The sequence below is a fragment of the Anomalospiza imberbis genome, chromosome 6 (genome assembly GCF_031753505.1).
Source record: "Anomalospiza imberbis isolate Cuckoo-Finch-1a 21T00152 chromosome 6, ASM3175350v1, whole genome shotgun sequence".
Taxonomy (NCBI): domain Eukaryota; kingdom Metazoa; phylum Chordata; class Aves; order Passeriformes; family Viduidae; genus Anomalospiza; species Anomalospiza imberbis.
The window spans coordinates 28,105,819-28,117,371 of NC_089686.1; the positions used below are offsets into that span (position 1 = coordinate 28,105,819).

The 11,553-nt window shown below is 37.1% G+C and overlaps 1 long non-coding RNA gene across 1 annotated transcript; it reads left to right on the forward strand.

Annotated features, from left to right (window-relative positions):
* The first annotated feature begins 5,648 nt into the window (after positions 1 to 5,648).
* On the forward strand, positions 5,649 to 7,354 carry LOC137476638 (uncharacterized). The gene is made up of 3 exons (XR_011000484.1): positions 5,649 to 5,722; positions 7,019 to 7,104; positions 7,260 to 7,354. It is a non-coding gene; the product is annotated as an uncharacterized lncRNA (long non-coding RNA).
* Positions 7,355 to 11,553: the final 4,199 nt, after the last annotated feature.

An 11,553-nucleotide genomic window follows, 5' to 3' on the forward strand; every position in this document is an offset into this window, starting at 1 on the left:
ACTGAAGTCTTAAAGTAGACTGAGTTTGCATAGTAAAGTATTATATCCCACTATGCAAAGCACCTATTAATCTTAAAGATTGTTATCAACATGCAATACAAAATCAGACAGACATTACAAGCAGCCAGGCAAAAGCAAAATATCAGACTAGATGCTTCCTAGCCACTTTTATTCCCTGGTATGGATAGAGTTACTTGAAGAAGGGGAAAGAAATACAGTAAAAAGTCTGTTCTAGCAGAAAAAGGCTGCAGTGTGTCCCACTGCATTGCAGGTTACCCGAAGGGAAGATCATACAACTTTCTCAGGCAAAAAATCATCTACTAAGCTCTTTTGTTGAGAGGAAAGGGTAGTAGCTGTTGATGCAGGCAACGTGGGAAAGGGCAAATGCAGACTGAACATCCAGCTAAGAAAAAACTGTGAATTGCTGAGAATGTTTTTTAGGAACCCTGAAAACTAGCCTTTAAAAAGCATCTTGAGAAACATGAGATTATCCTACTCAAAATGAGAGAATGTGGAGATGTCTTTATTTCCTTTGTTTTGTGTATGAAATGCTCAATCAATAAATAGTAAGACTTCTTTTTTTATTTTGGGAAATGTACTTATCTTCCTCTGGTTGAAACATAAAAATAGATAAATAATAATGTAGTATAAAAGCTGATTTTTTGTAATTTTTTGTAATTAAAAGTAAAAATATGATTGCCTTGTACTTCAGATGAGATTGCAAGACTGAGACAATAACATGACAAAGGTGTGCAACAATTGAAGCCTGGGCAGTTGTATTTTACACTACACTGGTACTTCTGAGCATGAAGGAAGTATAATTGTGTGTTACAGTGCAACAACTACATTAAGTGTTGGAGTTCTTTCCATAGCTCTTAAATTCACTCCTCTCTTTCAGGAAACTGCTAAGTCTTAAGACAAGTTAGGCTGTGTTTCTGTGGCTGATTTGAAGAGGGATATGTACCTAAGAGCAAGATTTTATTTCCTTGCTTAACTGTCACTATTACATCCATGAATTAAAAATAATATTTCAAGCACAACTATTATTTATATTATCCCACTATATTGCTATTTTCTAAAATCAAAAGTGTTGCATGAACATGCACGAACTCATTCTTTATTTTACCAGAAAACCATTCAGAAAGGGTCAGTTCTTTGTACAGGGAAAACCCCAAATTCTAAGTAGTGGATTAACAGCAGTATTTATAGACATTAAGGCGCAGATATTCAATAGTATTCAGTTACCTAATTCTATTAATCTCAGCAAGCACATATTTGCAGATAAAATACTTCTGTAAATCTGCCTCCTGATTTATAACTTAAATATGTATTGTCATTTTCCACATGTACAATATTTCAGATTTTTCTTCTTTCTGTAGTTGGGATTTTCACATGCATTCCCTTTGGGTTACATGTATGGAAGCAAAGAACGAAGACTTGTTGAAGTATCTTTGGAAGAATGCCAGGTGTCATGGTTTGACACAGAAGTGAATTTTTTCAGAAAGTTGGGGTCAAACCAATCAGTGGTCAGGTTTGGATATTGGCGTCTGGAGTGACCACTGAAGACATGGACACGCCTCTGAGAACACAGGGGGTTAAAAGCAAGAACTCCCAGGGGAACTCTCTCCTTGGTTCCGGTCGTTGGTCAGAGAGTGCAGACTCTCCCCTGCCCAGCCACAGGCTGGGTGGGGGAGGGGAAGCCATGTGGCCTGAGAGAGGTTAGGCCAGGAGCTGAAGGACTGGAACTGGGTCAGCTCCTGTGGACGGAAGGGTGGGGAGAAACGGAGACGTCTTTGTAACCCCTCCCCTCCACAGAGGGCAAGAGACAGAGATCCTGATGGCACCTGGAATTTGGCGGCAGAGGAGAAGGAGGAGGAGGGGGGAAGGTGCCCAGCCGTGGGAGTTGGAGTTCTGGGCAGAGATTTCAGCCGTCCGGGGAGTCTGAACTTTTAACCCTTTCCTGGGAAATGAAGGCTTTGTAAAATATTACTCTTCCTCAATTTGAAGTAGAAGAGAGACAGTCTGGGATCTGAGATGCTGGAAGAGGAAATTTTTGGGTGGGAGGAGATGATGGAGTGGCTTGTGGCTGGACTTTTCTTGATAGCCATAGACTGAACCAATTTCTCCTGCAACAGAGACTGCATTTTTAGGGGGATGCGGTGGTGAGCCAAGAGAGCTGCTTCAGCAACCACCAGCACAAGAATGGAGAGAACAGAGAAAAGCTGAGGAGGGTATGGTGAATGCCCTCTGTCTTCAGGAAGAAGATGATTTCTGTTCTTGAGACCCTTGGCCCCAGGGGAGGAAGAAAATGGAGGGGACTGTGGTCCCAAAATGAGAAGCTGAACTGTTGTTTCTTTTGGTCCATGGCAAAGCATCCTTAAAGGAGCCCTATGAGCAGTCTGTCCATGCAGGGTGGTGAGAGCACTGTGACATGGAAAGGAGACTGTCACACTGGCAGATTTTCTCTGGGCGGTTGCCATGTGTGACATGGAAACACAGAAGGGTGGCAATTGTGTTTCCTGGGGGGGGGGTCTGTGGCACAAGAGAGACTTCTCTTTCCTTTGAGGGACTGAGTATTGATTATCTGAAGGGTGGCAACTTGATCAGGAATCCCAGGTGGTGTCTCACTGTGGTTTGTTGGAAATTGGGTGGGGGGAGGAGGAGTGTTTTGGAGGGTTTTCATTCTGGACTCAGTGTGTGTGTCTTTTATAGTAGAAGTAGCTTAATAAAGTCTTTTTCCTTTATTTCTAAGCTTGGGCCTGCTCTGCTCTGTTCCTGATCGCATCTCACAGCATTTATTTTGGGAAGGTGTATTTTCATGGGGGGCGTTGACATTGCGCCAGCGTCAAACCATGACACCAGGTCACTGAATCACAGACATTAAAATCAGAGAAAAAAGTCTGATGGGTCACCTAGTCTGACCTTTTCTTTCTGCAGTGTTACTCATACAACATGCTTACTAAGCTCTAAATCTAACCTTTTTTTGATGGTTTGTAATTCTAAGTTGGTAAAGGTGGGACATGCAATATTATCAACTTGAATATTAGTAAGGAGGAAGGATAGGGATTGTAAAACATGTGGATATCCAGACTCTTACTTATTAAGAAGTTTTCTTTTTCAATCTCAGTTAAACTGTTTTTTCCTTAGGTATAATAGTGTCTTAGAATTTTCATTCTTAGGTAGTCTGATTTACAGGCTTAAGACCAGAAAGGCATTATGATAAACTTTTACTCTGACCTCATGAGTAATACAGGTCATAGAACTGCATCCAGTAATTCATTCAGTGGGGAGAATTATTCTTTACATCTCTATAAGTTAATTTCTTTCCTTCATTAATTTTGAAGAAAGTATTTATAGATTGAGATCTTACTCTTCCTTGTTTAACAGCATTTGTTTATCAACACTACATAAAATTAGGTGGTCTTTTTGAGTCTTTCATAGAGTTTTATTTTCTTACCTTTATATTGTCTGTGAGTGGTCTTCAGAAAGTGCTAGATTTGTCTGTAAATAATAATAAAGAGAATATAATAAATAATAGGACTTTTTACTTCAGGAAATGTACTTATCTTCCTATAGTTGAAACATAAAAATAGATAAATAATACTGTAGCATAAAAGCTGATTTTTTGTAGTTTAAAAAAAGGACATGACAGAATTCAAAATGAATGAGAAATAGATATAATTCCTCAGAACCAATATGTCAATGATGTGAAATTTTAAATAATAAGTTATTAATATCCAGGAAATCTCAAAGAGTCAATGACAAATCATATAAAATAATTACATAACTGCCTCTTTGGGAAAAAACCCAACAATAATCCAACAACCCTCAGGAAAAAACAGAGGATGTCAATTTTAATGTCTTTTATCTAATCAAGAACCTTACATGTTTCAATTTTAATTCACCATACAGGCTAGTATATGAGGAATTATTTTCATGTTACATAGTTACATATTTTCAATTTATGATAAATATTATTCTTTATTCATATTGTTAACTATGTAGTTGCTACCCTATAAGACTCAGTTTTCTTTACTTGGTGTTCTCTCTACTCACTCAATTTATCAAGTTTCCAAGGGATAGCAGAATCTTGACATGAGACAAATCTTTATAGACAGAGCTGATAGATAGGCCATATTACAGTTTCTAGCACACTATGTATATGGATTTAAGTAAAGTTTCTTGAAATGAGACTGTTATGATTTTTATTGTTGTTTCCAAGCCCTAGTTATTTCCAGAGAGTTAAAGTTATTTAAAAGGCAAATACACAGACACAGATAAAGCCCCATATCTCTAAGACTTGTTCCTAATAACTAACCTTAATAAGTAAATAACGACTCATCTTCACAAATTCGGGCAACAGAATCTTTGACAGTGCAGAACTTTAAATTATCTTTATAATTTTTATAATTTTAAAAATTAGTTCTAATCTAAACAAGAAATTGCAATTGTTACAATAAATCATTATGGTAGTTTAAAATGGTCTCTGCAGGAGACAGTATAAGCGTGGTATTTCTGTAAGAAAACGTGCTTGTTTTTACTTTGAGTGCATACTCAAGAGCCTATAATGAGTCCTTGGAGATAGTACTAATATGTAACTTATTGAAGAAATTAATTAAATCTGCTGGGTTTTTTTTCAAAAACTTGAATGCATAGATTTGTGAATAAATGGTTTCACATGTTTAAATTTCACCTATCCAGATAACTGCTGCACTTGATATTTTCTAACCACTGCAAGCACAAAAACAGTGTCTAAATACCACCATGGAAGTGACATGAAATTAACAACATACCTTAGCTCCCATGCTGGAAAGCCACCCAGAATGTTATTGAAGGCTGAAACACAGACTATTTTGTGGAAATATGTTTTTGAGTAGCTACTTGCACACACGTGTCTGGTACAAACCTATAAAAACAAGGTTTAACTATCCTTACTTAATCTTACAATTTATCTCATATTCATGTATCTTCTTTCAACCATATACATTTTATTTCTATCACATGTGTCCCATCTGTCAAACATCATAGCTCCTTTTGGTGTTCTTATTTTTGCCTCTCTACACACAGCTCTTTTCATACTTCACACAGGTCCTTTCATACTGCTATTAATTGAAAAAGATTCATTTGGAAGAAGAGGTGAAAGACAAGTAATGTTCTGCTGGGGATCAAGTGTGCACTGTAAATCTGGAAAACCTGGAAGAGTGTAGCAAAGGTTGTGGTGTTTAATATATGTTTGTATTCCTTTAATTCTGCTTTTTTGAAGAAGAATAGAACTGGTCTTCACTGGAGTGAGATAGATTAGATAAAATATAGAATTAAATGTTGATAATTCTTCTGGAAAGTGATGTTACTTGCATTTGTAATATATGCCAGCGGCAGAAGAACCACAAGTAAGTCAGGGATGATATGCAGTTGGTGATTTCCCAACCAATTCACAGCACTGGTAGCTCTGTAGGATCCACGCTGTCTCAGAGCAGTGTTTTGAGGTTCTGCCACCAGATGGTGATAAAACATGAAGAAGAAAAGGGAAAAAGTTGACACAGGAGATCTGATTGAAAGAATGCAGCCATTCTGTCATCTTCCAGACCCATTCTCTCACGTGCTGTGGGACATGTAGTACATTTTGACAATGGCAGTGTGAGAACTGCATAGAGTTTAACTTTGCAACACCTGCGTATTGGGGCCTTTGAAATGTCATTGCAGACTCTGTCGAAGACCTATAGTAAGAATATTTGAAAAGATGAAAGGAGTGGTGGAGCTGGAAGGAGAACAGGGCAGTGGAAGGAACTTGGGGTTGAAAAAAAATCCACATAATTCAAGCTGTAGGGATTAGTAAAGTGTGAAATAATTTAGGATAAGGAAATTAGGGAAAGTGGGTAGAAGAGAGTTGATTAAAGACTTGCATGCTTTGTACACAGAGGGCTGCAAAAGCTTTTGAAGTTTGTCTCTTGCTATTTGCAACATGCGTCACTTGCTTGGCAAATTATTTAGCACAATATGTAATGTTTGCAGTGTTATCAAATTACAGTCCCACATTCCTTTATTTTCTTTATTTTTGCATTCATATGCATTTTTAGTGAAAGCTTGTTAGAGTTGTTTGTGTCTTTCAGCGTCTGATGAGCATTTTCTACTTTTTTGGCTCATTTTGTAAATGTTCTCATATTTGCTAATCTGATATTTTTATGCATTTATAAATCACTTTGGATTATATGCTTATTAGTAATATTTTCTAAGACATTTGAATAATTTTTGGGTTGTTATTTATTATCTGTGATAAACATCCAGTTTGTGTAAACAAATGCAATTTTTCTATCAGCAGCACTAATATTCAGATCTAGAGTTTCAGATAACAGTCTCCTGAAATGCCCATGGGAATTAAAAAAAAAGACTTTGTGAATTTTACATTTTGGCTGACACCCAGGCTAACAGTGTCAAAGAAACAAAGAGAGTTTTACTATATTTGAGTTTTATATTGTGGTAGATACAATTGCATAATTTCCTACACATTTCTGCATAATGGTGCCATAATTCCTGCTGTTAAAATTTGCTGTTGAGTTTAGCCATCATTATAAGTAAATTCTCTTGCAGAGTATAACAGCAGGAAACACTGGTACAGTGTATTAGTCACAACAAATTAAATTAGTAAAAAGTTACCAAGATTCTGAGACAGTAAAGATAGGAAAGATACAGAACAAATGAGTTTCAGTTTCTGCTGATCTGAGGTTATTCCCTACTGTGTTGGAGAACTAAGGTCTGAAGATGTGTTTGAGTAAGCAGTGGCCAGGTAACTCTTTCAGCTCTGCTAATTGTTATCTAGTTCCCAGCTGGATAGGATCTAGCTCCCAGCTGGATAGGAAACAAACATCTAGGGATTCTGAACTGGAAAACAGTATTCTGGTACTGAAAAGTCAAAGCCATCTTAATACTGACTAGTCTTAAAGTTTGAGTTTAAAGAAGTACCCGCAGATGAAATAGATCATCTTCACTTAAAATCTCATTCATCATTCATTATCAAAAGCCATTCAAGTCCACCTCTGCTGTAAGAAAGATAATCAGATTTTCCAATCCAGTCCAAGAAATGTGTGTTACGACCCACACCTGAAGGTGAGATTAATAGATTCCTTGGGGTGGTTTAGACTGAAAGAATACTTGAAATGACCAGTGTTTATAAAATATATATATGCATGTATATAAATGTATATAGGTTTATTTTATAAACATATTAATTTATTTTATAAATGTATGTATGTTTATTTTAGAACAACTTGGTTGCAAAGGAAAGCAGGTATACAGCCACTTGTGTTTTTATCTAGTGCAACATAAAAGCATAAAATAATATTTAAAGAAACTTAAGGAGATATATTAAAGAAAAGAAAGAGAGAAAGAGAAAGAAAGAAAGAAAAAGAAGAGAGAAAGAAAGAAAGAAAGAAAGAAAGAAAGAAAGAAAGAAAGAAAGAAAGAAAAAGAAAGAAAGAGAAAAAGAAAGAAAATGAAAGAATAAGAGTAAATAGGTAAATAGTCACCACCTGTGTATCCAGCAATGAGACTTGGTTGTTTGCAATTTAACTGTCTGGTGGTCGAGGTGATGGTACCAGTTTTGCTGAAGTGATGGTCACAATCTTGATCTGTTCTGGGTGGGGGAAGCCCATAAAACACAAAGTCCAGAGTGTTAATATTATATTCAGGCTCCGTGGGAATGCCCAAGGGTCTTCCCTGGCTCTGGGAGTTTCATACTGAATGATGTAATGCTGTGGCTTACAGGACACTTTGGGAGTCTTTAATAGTTGATGGCACTTTCTAAGATGTTACAGCTGCCTTTCTGTCAGCATAGATGAGTCAATTGTGCCTCCTCAGGAGGCCTTCAGGCCTACAGGTGGATGTCCTGGTACTTCCCCAGAGGGGAGTTTTCACAGCTGAATCACTGGTTTAAGGACTTTGCCATGATAAAAACACTATCCCACATCACAGGATTTGCCTTTTATCACTCTCTTTCCTTGTCTTGTTCAACACCTAGCTGCAGCCTCTGGTGATGGGTGTGTTTGTATCTATAAGCATTAACATTCCTCACAATGTGCTACTGAACATCTTTAAAAGCTGATCTTCCACAATGGACACGAAAAGTCAGTAGCAATTTTCTCCAGAGAGTCTCACTAGACAGTTTAATTTCCCTTGTTAGGGTATCCGACAGTCTTCATAGTATTTTCCCTTAAATTAAGCCTGTCTTTAAGTTTTTTTCCCAGTTTAATTCCAGCATTATTAATCTATTCTAAATAATATCTCTGCCTTCCTTTTTCTTCCAAGCAGCTAGACAATAATTGCCTGTTTCACTTCACTGGTATTGAGGGATTCCATTGGTGCAAACATCTCCAGTGTATTATTAGTCCAATTTTATTTCATCATCATTACAATGAATTAAATGGAATTATAAAATTCTAAGCTTGGAAAGCAGAATTAGACCTGTAATTGCATTCACATCAGAAGTTAAATTTCCTTTAATCATTTTTACTTTCATCTAAAATTATTGTAGAAAACTCTTTGCAGAGGTAGGTTACCTACTTTTCTCCAGCACATTTCTGGCTGCAGCAGGTTCCATATAAAAGTAAGGTGTTAAAGAAATTGCAGTTGTAAAAATAGTGTTTTGCTTCCAGAGCTGCTGAGATGTAGGCTTTGTGCACAGCTGTTGACATTTCTTGGGTATTTAAGAGACGGTAGAACTTTGACCTTGGCAGGTTAGGCAAAATATACTGGATAAATTGGAGGCTTCTGTTGGTTTTTGGAGAGCCTACAGGGTAGTCGTGGACTTTCTTCTAACCTTCACAAACATTTGGTGACATGAAAACTGCCACATGTTTTATACCAGAGATGTCAGTGGGAATTCAACAATTGATACTAAGCTGGAGTGTTAAAATACAGTGGGAAACTTGAGTTAATACAACACTGGGGATCTGTTCCATCAGAGTTTCTTTCTCCATGAAACATGGAAAGTTTTTTTTTTGAGAGAAAGAAGTCACTTATCCTTTACTGAATGTTTTTAGTTCTTGTGATGATAGATATGTGTGTGAGAGTTTACATTGAGAAAAGATTTTGTTTTTTCTATAAAGTGGATGTAAGCCTAATTTTAACTGCATGTTTTCTTTTGTATTTTAGGTATGGAAAAATACCCTCTAATCTTTGACATGATTCCAGCAGGAAGAGTGAACAAATTTAGCTTGTATTGAAAAATTCCTATATTCAAATGGACAATGAGGAGAGAAAGATTCTTATCAGTTTCTGAAACTAGATTTTTCTTTGTTTCTTTTATATATCAACAAATTATGCTATCAGAGTGAAGGAATGGTTTGAGAGTTATTAGATTTTCAGAAAATTAAATATATGAATTATATAGAAGTGATATATCTCACTGTCAAATAATGGTCTGTGATAGTGAATATGTACTGGATTTTCACAGCTCTAATATTAAGTGATGTTTCCAAGCAGTAATTGGAAATGTTTTTCGTGGAAGATAAAATCCTAGCTGAAACTTGATTTCTTTCTTGACCTTTAAAAATATTATTGCATGGTAAATATATGTTTCCATCAAAGATCACAAGGAATGCAAGTATTATATTTAGTGTATTGTATATTAATGCATATAGTTATGTATACATATATGACACCAACATATGCTCTGCACAAAAAAGATATAAAATTAAGTATTTGCTATATTTTCTTTTATGTACATTTCCTTAAGTACTTTTCCAAGGGATTTCTGCTGGCTTTTCACCCTCCATGGCCTCTGGCAGCAGGAATGCCAGGCTAGAGCTGCCCCTGCAGAGACTGTGGCTGCCACGTGGACAGGCGCTCCAGGGCTATGGTGTTCGCCTCCCTGCTAGTGCTGAGCGCTCCGGCGTGGATTCACAGCTTCGGTAGCTTCACGTTAAGAGGAAATGAAGGGACGAGAGAGGTGCACTTTGCTGGCGAGCCTGAGAACTTTTATTTCTCGTGTGGCCGCAGCGGTGGTCGCAGCAGCCGTTCCCAGCCCGGTGCAGGGCAAAATGGCACTGGGACAGAGAAAGCATTGGGTTAAATAGGGGGCGGCCGGACAGGGGCGGAAAACCCCCTCGCCCAATAGGGACAGACAACAGGGGAGTGACATAGAACATAACAACCTATGGGAACATAACAGAGGTGGGTACAGCGTTCTGGGACAAATGGGAATGCAGAGGTAGGGTGATTGACACAGAACTTTCTGTGAGGAAGCAGGGAATGGTTACAAGATTGACATGTAAGAGCTCCCATGGTACACAGCTAGGGGGAAACCATTGTGAGGGGAAAATAGGGGTACAGAGAACCAACCTAACTAACCCAACCCAAATTACAACAGATCATTGTAGTGATCCATTTATATCATATGACAAACTGACAGATATTCAGGACAAATCTAGAATAGGTGAATGCTCCTATAACTCTCTCCAGTCATAATTATTAATATGTATTTTTCTGCCTCTCTAAGAGAAAAGGCTTGTGGGAGAAATGAGATTGGGACTTTGGGAGACAATTCTTCTGTTAGATTTCTTTTTCATGTGTAGTACAGCGTGGGTCATATACAGAATTTAGACCCAGAATGAAAAGTGCTTGGTTCATAGGCTAAGTTTTTTTAAATTTTATTTTTTATTAGAATGTTCCTTCTTTAGAATGTTGGGTTTATACAATTTAATTTATAAAAGGCTTTGCTTTTTAAAGGGTTTGTTTTCTCTATGTAATGTATAATGGAATAGTTAGCAACAGTTTATTCTAATTCCCTTATAAGTGTATAAACACATGGAATTATCACTTTAAAACTGAGGAGATGTTTCAAGCAGCCAAAAATAAAATATGTGAGTAAACAACTGCCTTGATGCAAAATTATGGTCCTTGAACCTGCGCATGAAACCATCTGATTGTAAAGAAGTCGGGCACATTTCTGCATCTACCTGGAGCCAATTGGTTCAGCCATACAACTTTTGAGGGGCTCTTGTGCTAATGCAGCAGCCTGTCTGTGATTCCTTCTACGTATGTGGGCATCCATTCAGTTCTAGTTTTCCATTAGAAAATGATACCTCTGGAATGTAGGTCTTTAGAATAAGTAGTGTAATGGATTAACTTGGCTGAAGTAGCAGGCAAAACTCCAGGTGGCTTGAAGAGAGTGCTCTTGATGATTTGAAGTTTGTTGTCTAGCTACCTGTGTGAAACAGTCAGTCAGCTTCTGGAGATCTACAGGAAACTCTTGAAGTTATACAATACATTTTGAATAGGCTTCAGATTCTGAGGTCTGAAGTACTTCAAATATCAAAAGTTTTTGGGGAAACAATTATTTTGGCAAAACACTCTACAACCTTTTCAAAGGATCAAATTTTCCCAAATCTATTAAAAATGAAATTAGTCACATAAATGTCCCCTTTTTCTTCCCTCACCCCCCCAAGATTTCTTTTTACCTGAAAATAACTGTTAAAAAAATACCTGGAATTCTAATTTACATATCTTAGAATTTGAGACACCACTGAAGATTATTTTATTACACTATAATGAAATCTA